The 13,242-nt window shown below is 48.1% G+C and overlaps 1 protein-coding gene across 2 annotated transcripts in view; it reads left to right on the top strand.

Annotated features, from left to right (window-relative positions):
- Positions 1 to 613: 613 nt before the first annotated feature.
- DIRAS2 (DIRAS family GTPase 2) overlaps positions 614 to 13,242 on the top strand; it is a 30,271-nt gene continuing 17,642 nt past the window's right edge. The window contains exon 1 of one of the 2 annotated variants that reach the window (XM_019799536.2): positions 614 to 759. The gene's annotated coding sequence lies outside the window, so the exon portion shown is untranslated. Of the gene's footprint in view, positions 760 to 823; positions 950 to 13,242 lie in introns of those variants that run through there. The other variant, XM_002919100.4, reaches the window with a different exon arrangement.

Raw genomic sequence — 13,242 nt, 5'->3', positions numbered from 1 at the left:
TAAGCTAAATCAAATTTAAATAACAAAACACTGCTGAGTCTCTGGGAAACATTGGTATTAAAAAAAAAAGAATGAGTTATAATAAGGCAAAGAAATATTCCTCAAACCTGTAGTTTAAATTCAGTATTCCATCAGTGTTATAGGCAAGCATTTAAAAAATGCTGGCACAGAATCGTTAGCTATAAATCTTCTTTCTTGCTGATTCACCTGTTTCCGATCAATGCTTCTTAGACAAAATGGTTTATCCATGTCAGAAAATAAACCTGATTATTTCCTCCAAACGCTAATGTGAAACTACTCAGTGGAAAGGCAGTTCTAGCCCCAAATTGCCAATGGTGATTTTGTCACAGGAGTCTATTAAACGAGAATGTATTAATCTGAGCTGTGTGGGTGGCTATCTGCACGGCCCAATTTTACCTGCCTTCTCAATGAGGTTTTTAATTTAGTATCTGGACACTGCAGGAAAAGCTTCCGTGGTTAGTAGTGATTACAGTTGTTGATGTGAACGATCCAAGACAAAAGAATCGGGTGCACCTTCAATGGAATGATTTCAATTCATTGAATTCTCAGAAAATTCCAGTCCTGGCCATCTATTCCAGGAGCATGCAGTAGGTGGCACCTAAAAGCTCTTTGGAGGCGAGCAGGCGCCATTTGAGCAAAAGCAGCGGCCGCTGCAGCAGCTGGCAGGGCTCAGAAGTCGGTGATCCAAGAGGGAGCGAGAGGAGGAGGGCCGGAGGACGCCCGGGCTGGGCGGTGCAGGTGCGGGGTGTGCGGGGTGTGAGGGGAGCGCGGGGTGTGCGCGGCGCAGGTGCGGGGTGGGGCGGCGTAGGTGCGCAGGGCCCGCCTGCCTCAGGAGGAGCCCGGCGCGGCACAGCCTGCGCCGCCCTGTCCTGTGCGAGGCGAGCTCGAGCTCCGGAGCAGCTCCGCGCAGAGTTGTGCGGCTCCTCAGGTAAGGATCCCCCTCCTTTGCTGTGGCTTCGGCGCGTCCGCATTGGGGCCCCGATGGCCTGGGCATCCTTGCTCGCCAGCCCCTGCGAAGGGATTGCCGCCATCTGGGAGGGAGTCAGCCATCCGGATCCCGGAGTTGGCCAGCGGGAAAAGCTGCGTTTCTGTATCCTTGTCGGGGAGGGTGTGCTTCTTGGTCCCCGTGGCTGTAACGTGTTCTCTAAAACAGAGAATCTGTGTCTTACACTTACTTGGGATTCCTTCCAAAACAGGAGTTAGTGTTTTAGGAAATCCCGTGGTGCAGGTGTTTCTATTGTGGAAGTTGATTGAGTGGGTTTGCGGAAGTCCTCAAAGATGTGGTTCGAGGTGAGCAAAACGCAGAGCACACTGCCGCTCCGGTTTGCTCAGCATGTTTTCCGACCACACCGCAGCCCTTGACGGGCTTGGCTGAGACTCGGCTATGCATTTTCATCCTCCTTTTAAAGAATGTGCCTCATGGTCTCTACATGTGTCCCCCCCCCCCCGTCTCCCTGGTGGAAGGGCAGGCGTAGGAGAGGCGCCGAACCCCTTCTGCAGTTGTAAGAATGTGGCTTCTCCAAGATGACAATGACTCCTGTTGGCTCCCGGGCTCCCTGCAAAGCACTACTGGCTTCTCGCCCTGAGTCCTCTGATCGCCGGCCGTCCAGCCGGAAAAATGCTGGTTTTCTCCTTTAAAACCAGTTCCTGTTCTTGGGGGTTTGGGAGACTTTTCAACTGCAAGGTCTGGAAGTCCCCGGCTCTCTCCGTGGGCGGGTGAAATACAGCTCGTGGTGGGATTCAGTCTTTCCAGCTGTGCAGTGACACAGCTTCCTGTCCTGGGGGAGTCATTCTACATTGCTGCCCTTATTAACTTTGGAACGACCCCCTTCCAAGCGAGAAGCTAGTCTTAGCGTAGGAGAGCTTTCCTGCTTTGAACTAAAAACCTATAAAATATTCTCTTTAAGGAAGATTTTCTAGGTAACAATAAAAAGCTGGAGCTTTTTACGTTCCAGATCAGTCCAAATGCGCTTCTTTTCCAGTGGCATTTGGATTTGAAGAGGTGGAGTGGGAGGGAGAGAAAAGGGGAGGGTAAAATTAGAATAAATTTAACAAGTTTGTGGGGGGATAATACTATTTTTTGGAGGGTCGTTGCCTGAAATTGCAAATTGTCAAGGGTTCTGTCTGTGGAAATGCAGGAGCCCAGCATTCCTATGGGCTGAGGCATTGGAAGACCCGTAGTTCATCTTACAGAAACAGGAGGGGCAAGGCAGGGAAACATTTTCATCCTCTTTAACAGACAGGTTAGTTTGGTAAAGGGCATCGTCCCCGGTGAGCATAGGGAAGGGAGCTGGGAGAGGTGACTGTCTCCCAGCGCCTAGAATCGCTGCTTCCTCCAGAGCTTCTTTTGCAGACGGCAATTACACCTGCACGGTTATTGCAGAAACCTCCGGAATCTTTTCTTGTTACAGCTTTAACAGTTGTTCCTAAGGAGAGACGCAGAAAACACCCAAATTGAATTCGAAGTTGTGGGAGTGCTTTTGCGCTTGTGTCTGGCAATCGGGCGTTCTCAGCAATCGGTGAACGCTGCCTCCGCTCGCGCACCTGCCCATCTTACTGAAAAATCCGAACCTCTGAGAAATCACAAGCGTTCTTTGTCAAAAAGAGAGCGCATCTGTGACAGTAAACACGTTTGTTCTTCTAATTTTGTTGCCATAGTTGATATGTAATTAACCTATTGATTTGGACGGAGTCGTCCTTTTCCCCCCAAGATAAATGCAGTGAATTTTTGCACTAAAAAATTTCTTTGTTATAAAGAGGAGCACTTGTTTTTCTGGGGTGAGGAGGTTGCCTGCAAACTGTCTTAAGTTAGAAAGGGCTCAGTGCTGACCTGTAACTTCCAATTCAGCTAACCACTGTGTCCCATTCTCACCTCTAAGGTGGGTCTGTCTGTCTATCTATCTATCTATCTATCTATCTATCTATCTATCTATCTAGTACGGCTACTCACCATGGGCAGATGTCTCTTTAAAGACACAACTGATTTCTAGGACATTGTTTTTGGTTACGATTTTTTTAGGAAAATACTTGCTCTTAATCAAAAGGGAAGGTGATGGTTGTCATACAGTCACGATTGCTAATGTTGCTTTGCAAGTTAAATTTACACATGCGTGTACAATTGAAGATTAACCTGAAGTTGTTTGACTTCAAGTCAGGCTTTACTTTTTATTTTATTATGAGTCTTACAAGGTTCTCTGCCTTCACCAGGTAAGGATTCTTCAAAGTGCTGAGAGCAGGTGATCTCCCAACCTCTCTTGTTTTGCTCTCACCATTTGCAAATTCAGGAAAGAAAGATGCCTTATACCTCTGTCCTTAATGCAGTTAAATTGTTTTCCTATAAATCAGTACTGTTCAATATAAATTAAGTGTGTGAACCACATGCATAAATTAAAATCTCCAAAGACTCACGTTAGAAAAGTAAAAATAAATAGGTGTAATTAATTTTAATAATATATTTTCTTTAGCCCAGTCTATCAAAAATGACATTTTAAAGATGTGATTGATACAAAATACTGATAAGATATTTTACAAGTTTTTTTTTCACGCTAAGTCTTACACATATGGAACATCCAATTTGGATTAGCTGTATTTTAAGAGGTCAGTGGCCCATGTGGCTAGTGGGTATTGTATTGGCTAGCATGGCTGTGAAATGTTAACTTTTTGACAAAGCAATTTAAAAGCTGAAAGGTTAGCAGCCATTAAACCATTAAGTTGAACCAATTAAACACCATCAAAAATAAATATACAGATAATCTCAAATTGCTGTAAGACCTGTGTCTTACCCTTCCCTACCGTTAGCTAGTTGTGCAATCTTGACACCTATTTTTGCTTCAGTAAAACAGGAAGATTGGGTCAAAGAACTGGTTGGGTCAGATACTTTGAGCCAAATACCTGGTTCTTTGAAAATTAATCAGTAGATAGACTTGAGGATTCAACCCACTTGCAGCCTAGGGATCTGTTGTAGCAGAAACAAAGGAAGCTGACATCCTGCTGGCTGTCGCCATTTTGCACAAGTACTGTTTGCTTCTGTCCAATCCCTGATGGCAGACGTCAGCAACTGAGTCCCCATGTCCCATTGGAGATCACTCAGTTTTCATATTTAAATTCCTTTACTGGGCAGGTAACAGCAAATCCGTTGTAAAATCAATAAACAGCGAGTGAGCATATATTTACTGCACGATTGAATATGCTTCACGGATCTTTTCAAATTATCCTTTACTGGTGTGTGTATGTGTTTTCGATGTTTCTATCCATTTTAACACCATGAAATAAAGTTTGGTGAAATGCAACGCTTTATAATCGACTGACCCATGAATACTGACTTCTCGAAGCCCAGAAACGAGGGACCTTAATGAAAAGATGTCAGTTTCTTCACCCGGCCGCTGGATGGCCTCGCCCATGGGTGATCAGTGAGTGATGGAGGGGCAGGGTTTCTGTCACGTGGCCGGCTGTCTCAAAATCAGGACAGGAGGTTAAAGAGAACAGCATCTTGTATGAAAGCAGTTTGTGCAGTGTTGTTCTAAAGCCGAATAATGTCTGGAAAGTGATTTGGTTTCTAAAGTAAGCTGATGTAGAGACTGTCCTTTAGGACACCCCCTCCTTGCCTCCCTTTCCTTCTGAAGCTGGACTCTAGAAGGGTCCATGTGCTCATGAGAGCGGAGAAAGAGGAGCTCTTGGAGGGGGACACTTTCCTCCCTAGGTCATCTTCACCCTCCGATTGTCTTATTGGAGCACACCCGTGACTTTCAACGTGGAGTTTGTCTTCAGCTGACACTGGGCAAGGGGGGAAATGACCAGTGTCCAAGTCTCTGCATCCAGAACAAAGCCAGCAGCTCACCCAGCTCTACCACAGCGAAAATCCAGCTCCATGGCATTTTCCTTTCTGTATGAACTCGGCCATGTCCTCCTAACCGTGCTGGCCCAGCTATCACCCCCACCTGCCAGCACACATGCGTGCGTAAGGTCAGTGGGCTCTCTCTCTGTCCCCCCAGCTCTGAGATATCCCCTGAGATTGACAGAAAGCTCTCTGTGGAGTAGTCCCCTGACACTGGGGATACTACACACCCGTTTATCTTTCTGTCTTTCTCACTCATTAGTGATCACTTGATATCTACCCCTCTTTGAGTAGATACTGTGTATTCACACCCAGTGATAACGCTGGTTCCTTACAATCGACTGCCCCGCATGCATGCTAACTGTGTCGGTACCTACCCTCCTCTTCCATCAGCTCTCATCAGATCTGCTCTTGGCAAGGAATTGTTTCTGGAGATTGAGTCAGAGAACATACACGGCCATCCTTGATTAGCTGGATGCATGTTGCATTTTTAAAGTCAACGTGAGACCATTCTGGAAGTGGCTTGGCAGTATTATGTGTTCCTGTAAAAACTTCCTTTCTCACCATCCAAGCATCGTGAGCTCCTGGTTCCATTGTTGCCGCTTTGGATTGGCTGGGATGCCTTCCGGTTTGCTAAGCCGCGGCTGAAATGCGGGTTCTGCCACATCCTAGCTGCGCGTCGACCTCTGTTCCTTCGAGCACCTGGAGACTCGGGGTCCGCATTGGGGACCAGAAAGAACATCGGGGCCAGGAATGCCCAAATCAGAGGTGTTTTCAAGATGCAGCTTGTCTAGACCTCTCCGCACCTGCTGGAGGGTCAGGATTCCGGGCTGTTTGGTGGGTGGTTGTGACCTGATGGGCATCTTAACGGATCTGCTCTCTCGCCGGGTCAGATTTGTTCTTCTCCTGGGCAGCCTGGCGTGAAGCCCATGCTCTGACGTTGCACCTTGCTTCCAGGTGCCCTCCTGGCCTCTGGCATCGGCCCTTTCTAGCTCACCTGGTATACACACTCTCCAATTAATCTGAAAAGATTGATTTTTTTTTTCTTTATATCTTGCTCTTTGAGCCGGGCCTGCAGGGACTCCCTGTTTTGCTTCTGGTTAAGCCCGTGTTCCTTCTTTTGCCAACTCTTTCCTTCTGTTCCTTGACTGAGCTCATCTCCCCACGGGCAGTCCCGCCTCTGTCACTGAATTCATGCTGTTTTATATCTGTAAGAATATCCCCTACTTGACATTTTTGTTGCTCTCGTCTCTTCATCTCTGTAAGGATTCTGGGGGCCTTGACTGGAAGCCTGGGGAGGACAGGTAATGCTGAGGACCGCCCAGTGTCACCTGTCATTGGATTCCAGACATGTTGGTAGCCACAGACTCCTATGGCACATTTTGCTGACCTGCTTGGTAACTGTAGGACGGACGCAAATAAATACCGATCAGTGGCTCACAGCTCCTGACCCCACGCCCTTGCCTTTGCTCATCCATTAGCTTCTGACCTCTGATGCTCTTCTTCGCTCACCAAGAGTGTTGGCCCCACATTCAGCTTTTGTCCTCACGGTGTGTTCACATGTCACCCAGGAGACCTCTGTCTTTCCCTCCTCTCCCCTGGAGGCCCACCTAATGGTGACAGTTGCAGGGGAATCTGGTCAGTCCCGGGAGCTCTCCCCCCTCCTGAGGGATGTGAGTCATCCGGCCACAGCGTCCTGTCCTTGCAGCACACTTGCTCAGTGCACTTACTTTACTGCTGTCCCAGAACTGACACTTCATCCTGCTAGTCTCTTCAGTTGTTACCTTCCTACTGGTGTTCACACCTGTTTGTGTCTAGGTATCCTGAAATTAATTTAAAAAAACCCAAACTGGATACTACTTGGCCACCAATTTGCAAGCGTCCCCCGGTTTCACGGCCAGGGTCTCCGGAAACGTTCCTGGGCGGCACCTGGTGCTCCATCTGAACCACTCTTGCTGGGCTCACCAGGGACTCTCTTCACTTCCCAGTTCCTACTCCCAGTTCACACTGCAGCGCCCTCTTCTTTGAAGGCTCTGCTGTCCTTGGCTTCCACGACACGGCCCTTCCGTGCAGCTGCTCCCACCCCCCCATGCTCCTGGTGAAGCTTTGCAGACTGGCTGCCTCCCCCCGCGTTCAGTCCCGGAGTCCTTGGCTGTTTTTTCATGGGTCTCACGTGTCTACACCAGGCTTCAATTCCTACAACATCGTGCCTCCCAGCTGCACACCATGGTCCCAGCACCACAGCGGGCACTGGACCCGTTATCCTCCTGCCCACGCACTGTGAGCCTCGATGGGCCCAAACCCAGAGCTCATGATCTCCCCCTACAACCCGTCCTTTGCCCAGCATGCTCTCAGGAGGGATCTGATCCCGTCTCTCCAGTTCTGCCACTTGGAAACCTTACCAGTTTCCTTGACACTTCCCTTCCCTTCGCTCCCCATCTGAGCTCCTTCCCCAGCCAACCACCACTGATTCCTGTTGATGTCACTGTACCTGCATTCTGTCTTCCCTGCTGCCTTTCTAGTCTAAGCTGCCTGGGTTTGGGCCCGATTTATCGTAACAGACTTCTTTTCTGCTTTCTCCACTGGAGCCGGCCCCCTTTGGTGGCTGTGTGCTGTGGTCTGAAACGCACGTGGTCATGACCATGCCTCCTGGCCCAGCCTCACCTTACACCGCTTCCCTCCTGCGGCCTCTGCAGTCCTGGCACCCAGGTTTGATATTTGGAGGCCTCTACATAGGGGGCTTCAAATGCACGCAGGGCTCCCCCACGCGGGGCCCGCACACGGTCGTGGTCTGCCTTGTGGATGCCCTCCCACAGCAGAGGCCCGGGGACGGTGCAGTGCGAGCAGAGCCCAGTCCTGTCGTTGATGCGGTGGCTGGCCTCACGCTTCTCTGTTCCTACAGCCTGGAAGCCACGTCTGAGATGCTGTTCAGCCTACAAGGTGCCCACAAGGACTGCGGGTGCATGGCCGCCTAGAGAGGGCCCCCCCAGATCTCTGTTCATGTGGCTCGTGACCGAGCCGCCTTGCTGAGCCTGGCCTTCCCCGTCTGTTCATTACAAGTAAAACAGGTTCATTCACACTCCGAGCAGATTCACACCGAATGCCTCCTGTGGGCCAGGTGGTGTTCAAGAACCAGGCAGACAGAGTGAATGAACGGATAACAAGCTCTCGTGGAGCATAGAGGATAGTGGAGTAAACACAGATGTTAAAAAAGTAAATTACATAGTATGTCAGAAAGGAATACATGCTATAGGGGAAAATAAGGCAGGAAGGGGTTATAGACTGTTGGGGCCGAGGTCATGCAGTGAGACAGGGTGGTCAGGGGGAGTCTTGATATTTGAACATAGGTCTGCAGAAGGAGAGCAGGGAAGAGAGTGGTCCATGGAAAGAGAACTGCCAGTGCAAAGGCCCTGGGGCAGGAGCATGCCAGCTGTTGTCCGAGGGACAAGAGGGGACATGTGGCGGGAGTGAGCAGGGGAAACGCAGGAGGAGATGAGGGTGAGGGTGGGGGTGAGCCCTTCAGCCGCTCTTCTTTGAGACAGGGCGGCCAGCGGAAGGTACAGGGGTGACGAGGTCTGGTGCCTCTGGGGAGCTGATGAGAGTAGCTTGAGGCCGAAGCACACTTTCTGCTTGGGAGGTGGCTGCAGTGACCCGGCTGTGGGCCACGGGCAGCGTGTGGGAACAATGGGAAGGGCGATCCGTGGTGAGGTCTGGCCGTGTTTGGGAGAGACCTCTGGCACGCTCTGCTGATGGACTGGGCATGAAGTGCAAGAGATCAAGAGGGGTTCAGGAGGGCTCTGAGGGTTCAGGCCTGGACAACTGGAAGGGAGTGTTGCCATCGACCAAGACAAAGTTGCGAGGGGAGCTATTGACAGGCAGCTCTGTCGTGCATGGGCTATTTTGGGATGTCTCCAAGGCATCCGAGTGGAGCAGTCTGGTGGGGAGAGGGCATATAAGACTGTAGTTTAGGGCAGAGCCCTGGCTGTGTTTATGCCATCAGGCGTTGCTGGCGTATTGTTGGCGTCTATATTCATGGACCCAGAGGGTGAGCTTAGTGGGGATGGCACTGGACACCTCCCCTGCCACCACCCTGGTCCAGGTCGGGACCTCCTGACTGTCTCCTGCTTCCACCCTGGCCCTCTGAGTCCTCAAGGAGCCCCCACAGCAGGAGTCAGACCATCCCTCCTCTCCCAAAAACACTCAGTGGCCACCATCCTTCTCACGGTTAAAGCTATCTCAACACCATTGCTGCCCATTACTTGCTGACCTCATCGACCTTTCCCCCTCTCTCTCTCCCTGCCTTCTGGAATCCTCCATGGTCCTAAAACAGGTCTTGCTGGTCTCTGTGCTTACACCTGATGCCATCTCTGCTGGGGAGCTCTTCCCCAGGTATCCAGACTTCACACCATTGCCTCAGGCAAATCTTTGCTCAAGTGGCAACTTTCCAGGGATCCCTTCTCTGCCTCTGTTCCCCTCTGACGTCCATGACACATTCTTGAAATGGGACTAATGGATATTGCATCCATGCATTTTTATCAAATGCATCCACACCCATGGAAATCCTTCATCTGAAAGACCTTTAAAATGATAGAAAAAAGTTTGATTTGCAAATTTTTAATTGTGCAAATAAGAGAGCCGTTTAGGGACACATTTGCATCGCTACTGACAAAGTCATAATAGGGGGCGCCTGGGTAGCTCAGTCGGATGGAGTCCCATGTGGGGCTCCCTGCTCGGCGGGAAGTCTGCTTCTCCCTCTCCCACTCCCCCTGCTGGTGTTCCCTCTCTCACTGTGTGTGTCTCTCTCCAATAACTAAATAAAATCTCAAAAAAAAAAAGAGTCATATGATACTAGAAGCATTTTTTCCCAGTTGTATCAAGAAATACTTGACACATGTCACTGTATGTTTAAGGCACACAGCACGGTGGTTTGATGTATGCACATTGTGACAAGCACCCCAACAGCTTCATGTAATATCCATTTCCTCATATAAATATAGTAAAAAGAAAAGAAAGAAAAAAAATTGGGGGGAAAAAAGATCTTCCCCTTGGGATGAGAACTCCGGATTTATACCCTTATGAGCGTTCCTGGGACCCCAGGACAGGGTGGGCTCTAGTCAGCCTGCTGCACATTGCAGCCCCGTGACTCATGCATCTTGCAACTTAGAAGTTTCTTTGTTTTAACCACCTTCCTCCAATTTTCCCTTTCCCACCCTGTGCTCTGGTATCCCATGTCCGATCTCTTTTTCAATGAGTTTGAAATGGGTTTTTGTTTGTGTGTTTTCTATTTCACATATAAGTGGAATCAGATAATATCTGTCTTTGTCTGTCTCATTTGTCTCACTTAGAATCATGCCTTCAGTGTCCATCCATGTTATTGCAACAGTAAGAGTTCCTTGATTTTTTACTGCCTGCATCACATTCCATTGTACGAATACACACGACTTCTTCATGCACTCATTCAGCAGTGGACGCTAAGGTTGTTTCTGTGTCTTGGCTGTTGTAAATAATGCTGCAATGAAGATTCCTTTTTTTAGAAACTTTGTTGATAGCGTATAGAAATGCTACTGATTTTTGTTAGTTTCATATCCTGCAACTTTGTGAAGTTCATTGATTAGATCTAACAGTGTGTTGGCAGTCATTAGGATTTTCTCTATATAAAATCATGTTATCTTCAACGAACAGACAATTTTACTTCTTCCTTTCCGATTCTAATGCCTTTTGTTTCTTTTCTTGCCTGATTGGTCTGGCCGCAACTTCCAGTACCGTACTGGTAGGAGTGGTGTCAGTGGGCACCCTTGTCTTGTTCCTCAGCTTAGAGGAAAAGCTTTCAATCTTTCTCCACTGAGTGGTATGTTAGTGGCAGTCTTCTCATATATGGTTGTATTATGTTGAGATATGTGTCTTTTATGCCTAACTTCTTAAGTGCTTGTATCGTGAGTGGATGTTGAATTTTGTCAAATGCTTTTCCTGCATCTATTGAGATGATCCTATGATTATTTTCTTTCATTCTGTTAATGTGAGCTATAACGTGGATCGATTTGCAGATGTCGAACCATCTTTGTGTCCTTAAGGTGAATGATCCTTACGGCATGCTGCCTGATTCCGTTTGCTAGTATTTTCTTGAGAATTAATTAATTAATTAATTAGTTATTTTATTTATTTATTTAAAAAAGAGAGACAGACAGTGAGCGAGGGAACACAAGCAGGGGGAGTGGGAGAGGAAGAAGCAGGCTCCCAGCGGAGGAGCCCGATGTGGGACTTGATCCCTGAACGCCGGGATCACGCCCTGAGCCGAAGGCAGACGCCTAACGACTGTGCTACCCAGGCACCCCCTCTTGAGAATTTCTGCATCTAAACTCATCAGGAATATTGGCCTGTCATTTACTTTTCTAGTAGCATCCTTTTCTGGTTTTGGGATCGGGATAATGCTGGCCTCATAGAATGAGTTTGAGTGTTCCCTCCCTTTCATTTTGTTGGAAGAGTTTGAGAAGGACGGGTGTCAGTTCTCCTTAGATTCACTAGTGAAGCCATCTGCTCTGGGCTTTCCTTCATCGGGAGATTTTCCATTATGGGTTCAGTCCCCTTACTAGTAATTGATTTGTTCGGATTTTCTGTTCACCGTCAGATTCCTAGCGGTAAGCCCCATAGATTCCCCTGCTGGTCTCATGGTGTGAATTAGAGTAGGGGCTCCCACAGAGTGACCCACAGTGCTGGGGCAGGCTGGTTGTCCCTCCTGGGTTCTCTTTCCCCCTTGAAGGAACCAAAGGCTCGGGGAGACCCGTCCTTGCGGCGCTGTGCTGGCCTGGGGAGGGGGTGATATGGTCAGGGCGTGGCTTCTCCTCTAACCTGGTCTGTCTCGGGCTCTGGGGTGCAGGCGGGGGGTGCTGCAGCCTGTGTTCTAGGACTCTGCTGGTGGTGTCTTGTTCGTGACAAGATGTTAGCTGCTCTTGTCAGGGGGAGCAGAGTCAGGAACGACCAATGTCACCATCTCAGTGACGTCTGTGTGACTCTCCTAGGAGGGTTTTTATGCATCTGTCTTCAAACTGCTCTCTCTGTAGGACAGTTGTTTTCCTGAAGGAGGGACTGTGTCTCTCTCTCATGTTTACAATTTCACCTTTATATTAGAGAGATAGAGGAAGTATGCTTAATTCTGTAAAATATCCGCTATATGGCCCATACGCAAAGCCATCTGCCATACAGAAAATGGCAATGAATTTAGAACAATTGCTTTCTGTATAAAAGATAAATGCATGACTCGCCTTTGGTTCTGCGACACTTCCATAGCTCTTGCTACAAGGTAATTAGGAAGCCGTCCTGCAGGGACGGCGTGTTTGTGGTCGATTCTTATCTCCTTATGAAGTGTGTCAAAGAATTTGCTACATCTTAAAGGTTTTGTTTTTGTATATTCCATATTATTATATATTATTTATATATTTTTATTAAAAATAGTTGCCTTATATATAATATATATATTCTAACCTTTTATAAATTAAAAATGCCTACTTTACTTTAAAAAAAACACCAGTTGGAGATAGGTACATGGAAAAGAATGAAACTGGACCACTTTCTTCTACCACGTACAAGAAGAAACTCAAGGAGATAAAAGACCTAAATGTGAGACCTGAGACCATACAACTCCTAAAAGAAAACACAAGCAGCAATCTCTTGGACACTGGCCTTAGCACCATATCTATGGACATGTCTTCTGAGGCAAGGGAAACAAAAACAAACATAAACTATTGGGACTACACCAAAATAAAAAGGTTTTTCACAGCAAAGGAAGCCATCCACAAAATAAAAAGGAACCTGGTGAATGGGAGAAGATACTTGCAAATGATATATCCAATAAGGGGTTAATATTCAAAATATGTAAAGAACTTATATAAGTCAACACCAGAAAACCCCCAAATAATCTGATTAAAAATGGGCAGAAGACCTGAACAGACGTTTTACCAGAGAAGACATGCAGATGGCCAACAGACACAGAGAAACATTCTCAGCATCCCTCGTCATCAGGGAAATGCAGATGAAACCACAGCGCGGTACCACCACACACCTGTCACAATGGCTAGAATCAAAAGGACAAGAAATAGCAAGTGTGGGTGAGAATGTGGAGAAAAAGAAGCCCTCGTGCTCTGTTGGTGGGAACACAAGCTGGTGCAGCCGCTGTGCAAAACAGGATGGAGGCTCCTCAAAAAGTTACCATATGGGCCGCCTGGCTGGCTCAGTCGTGAAGCGTCTGCCTTCAGCTCAGGTCGTGATCCTGGGGTCCTGGGATCGAGCCCCGCATCGGGCTCCCCCTGAGCAGGGAGCCTGCTTCCCCCTCTCCTGCTCCCCCTGCTTGTGTTTTCTCTCTCTCTCTCTCAAATAAATAAATAAAATCTTTA

Source organism: Ailuropoda melanoleuca, chromosome 17, assembly GCF_002007445.2.
Source record: "Ailuropoda melanoleuca isolate Jingjing chromosome 17, ASM200744v2, whole genome shotgun sequence".
Taxonomy (NCBI): domain Eukaryota; kingdom Metazoa; phylum Chordata; class Mammalia; order Carnivora; family Ursidae; genus Ailuropoda; species Ailuropoda melanoleuca.
The sequence above is the reverse complement of the archived record's forward strand: the minus strand, read 5'-3'. Positions and strand labels throughout refer to the sequence as shown.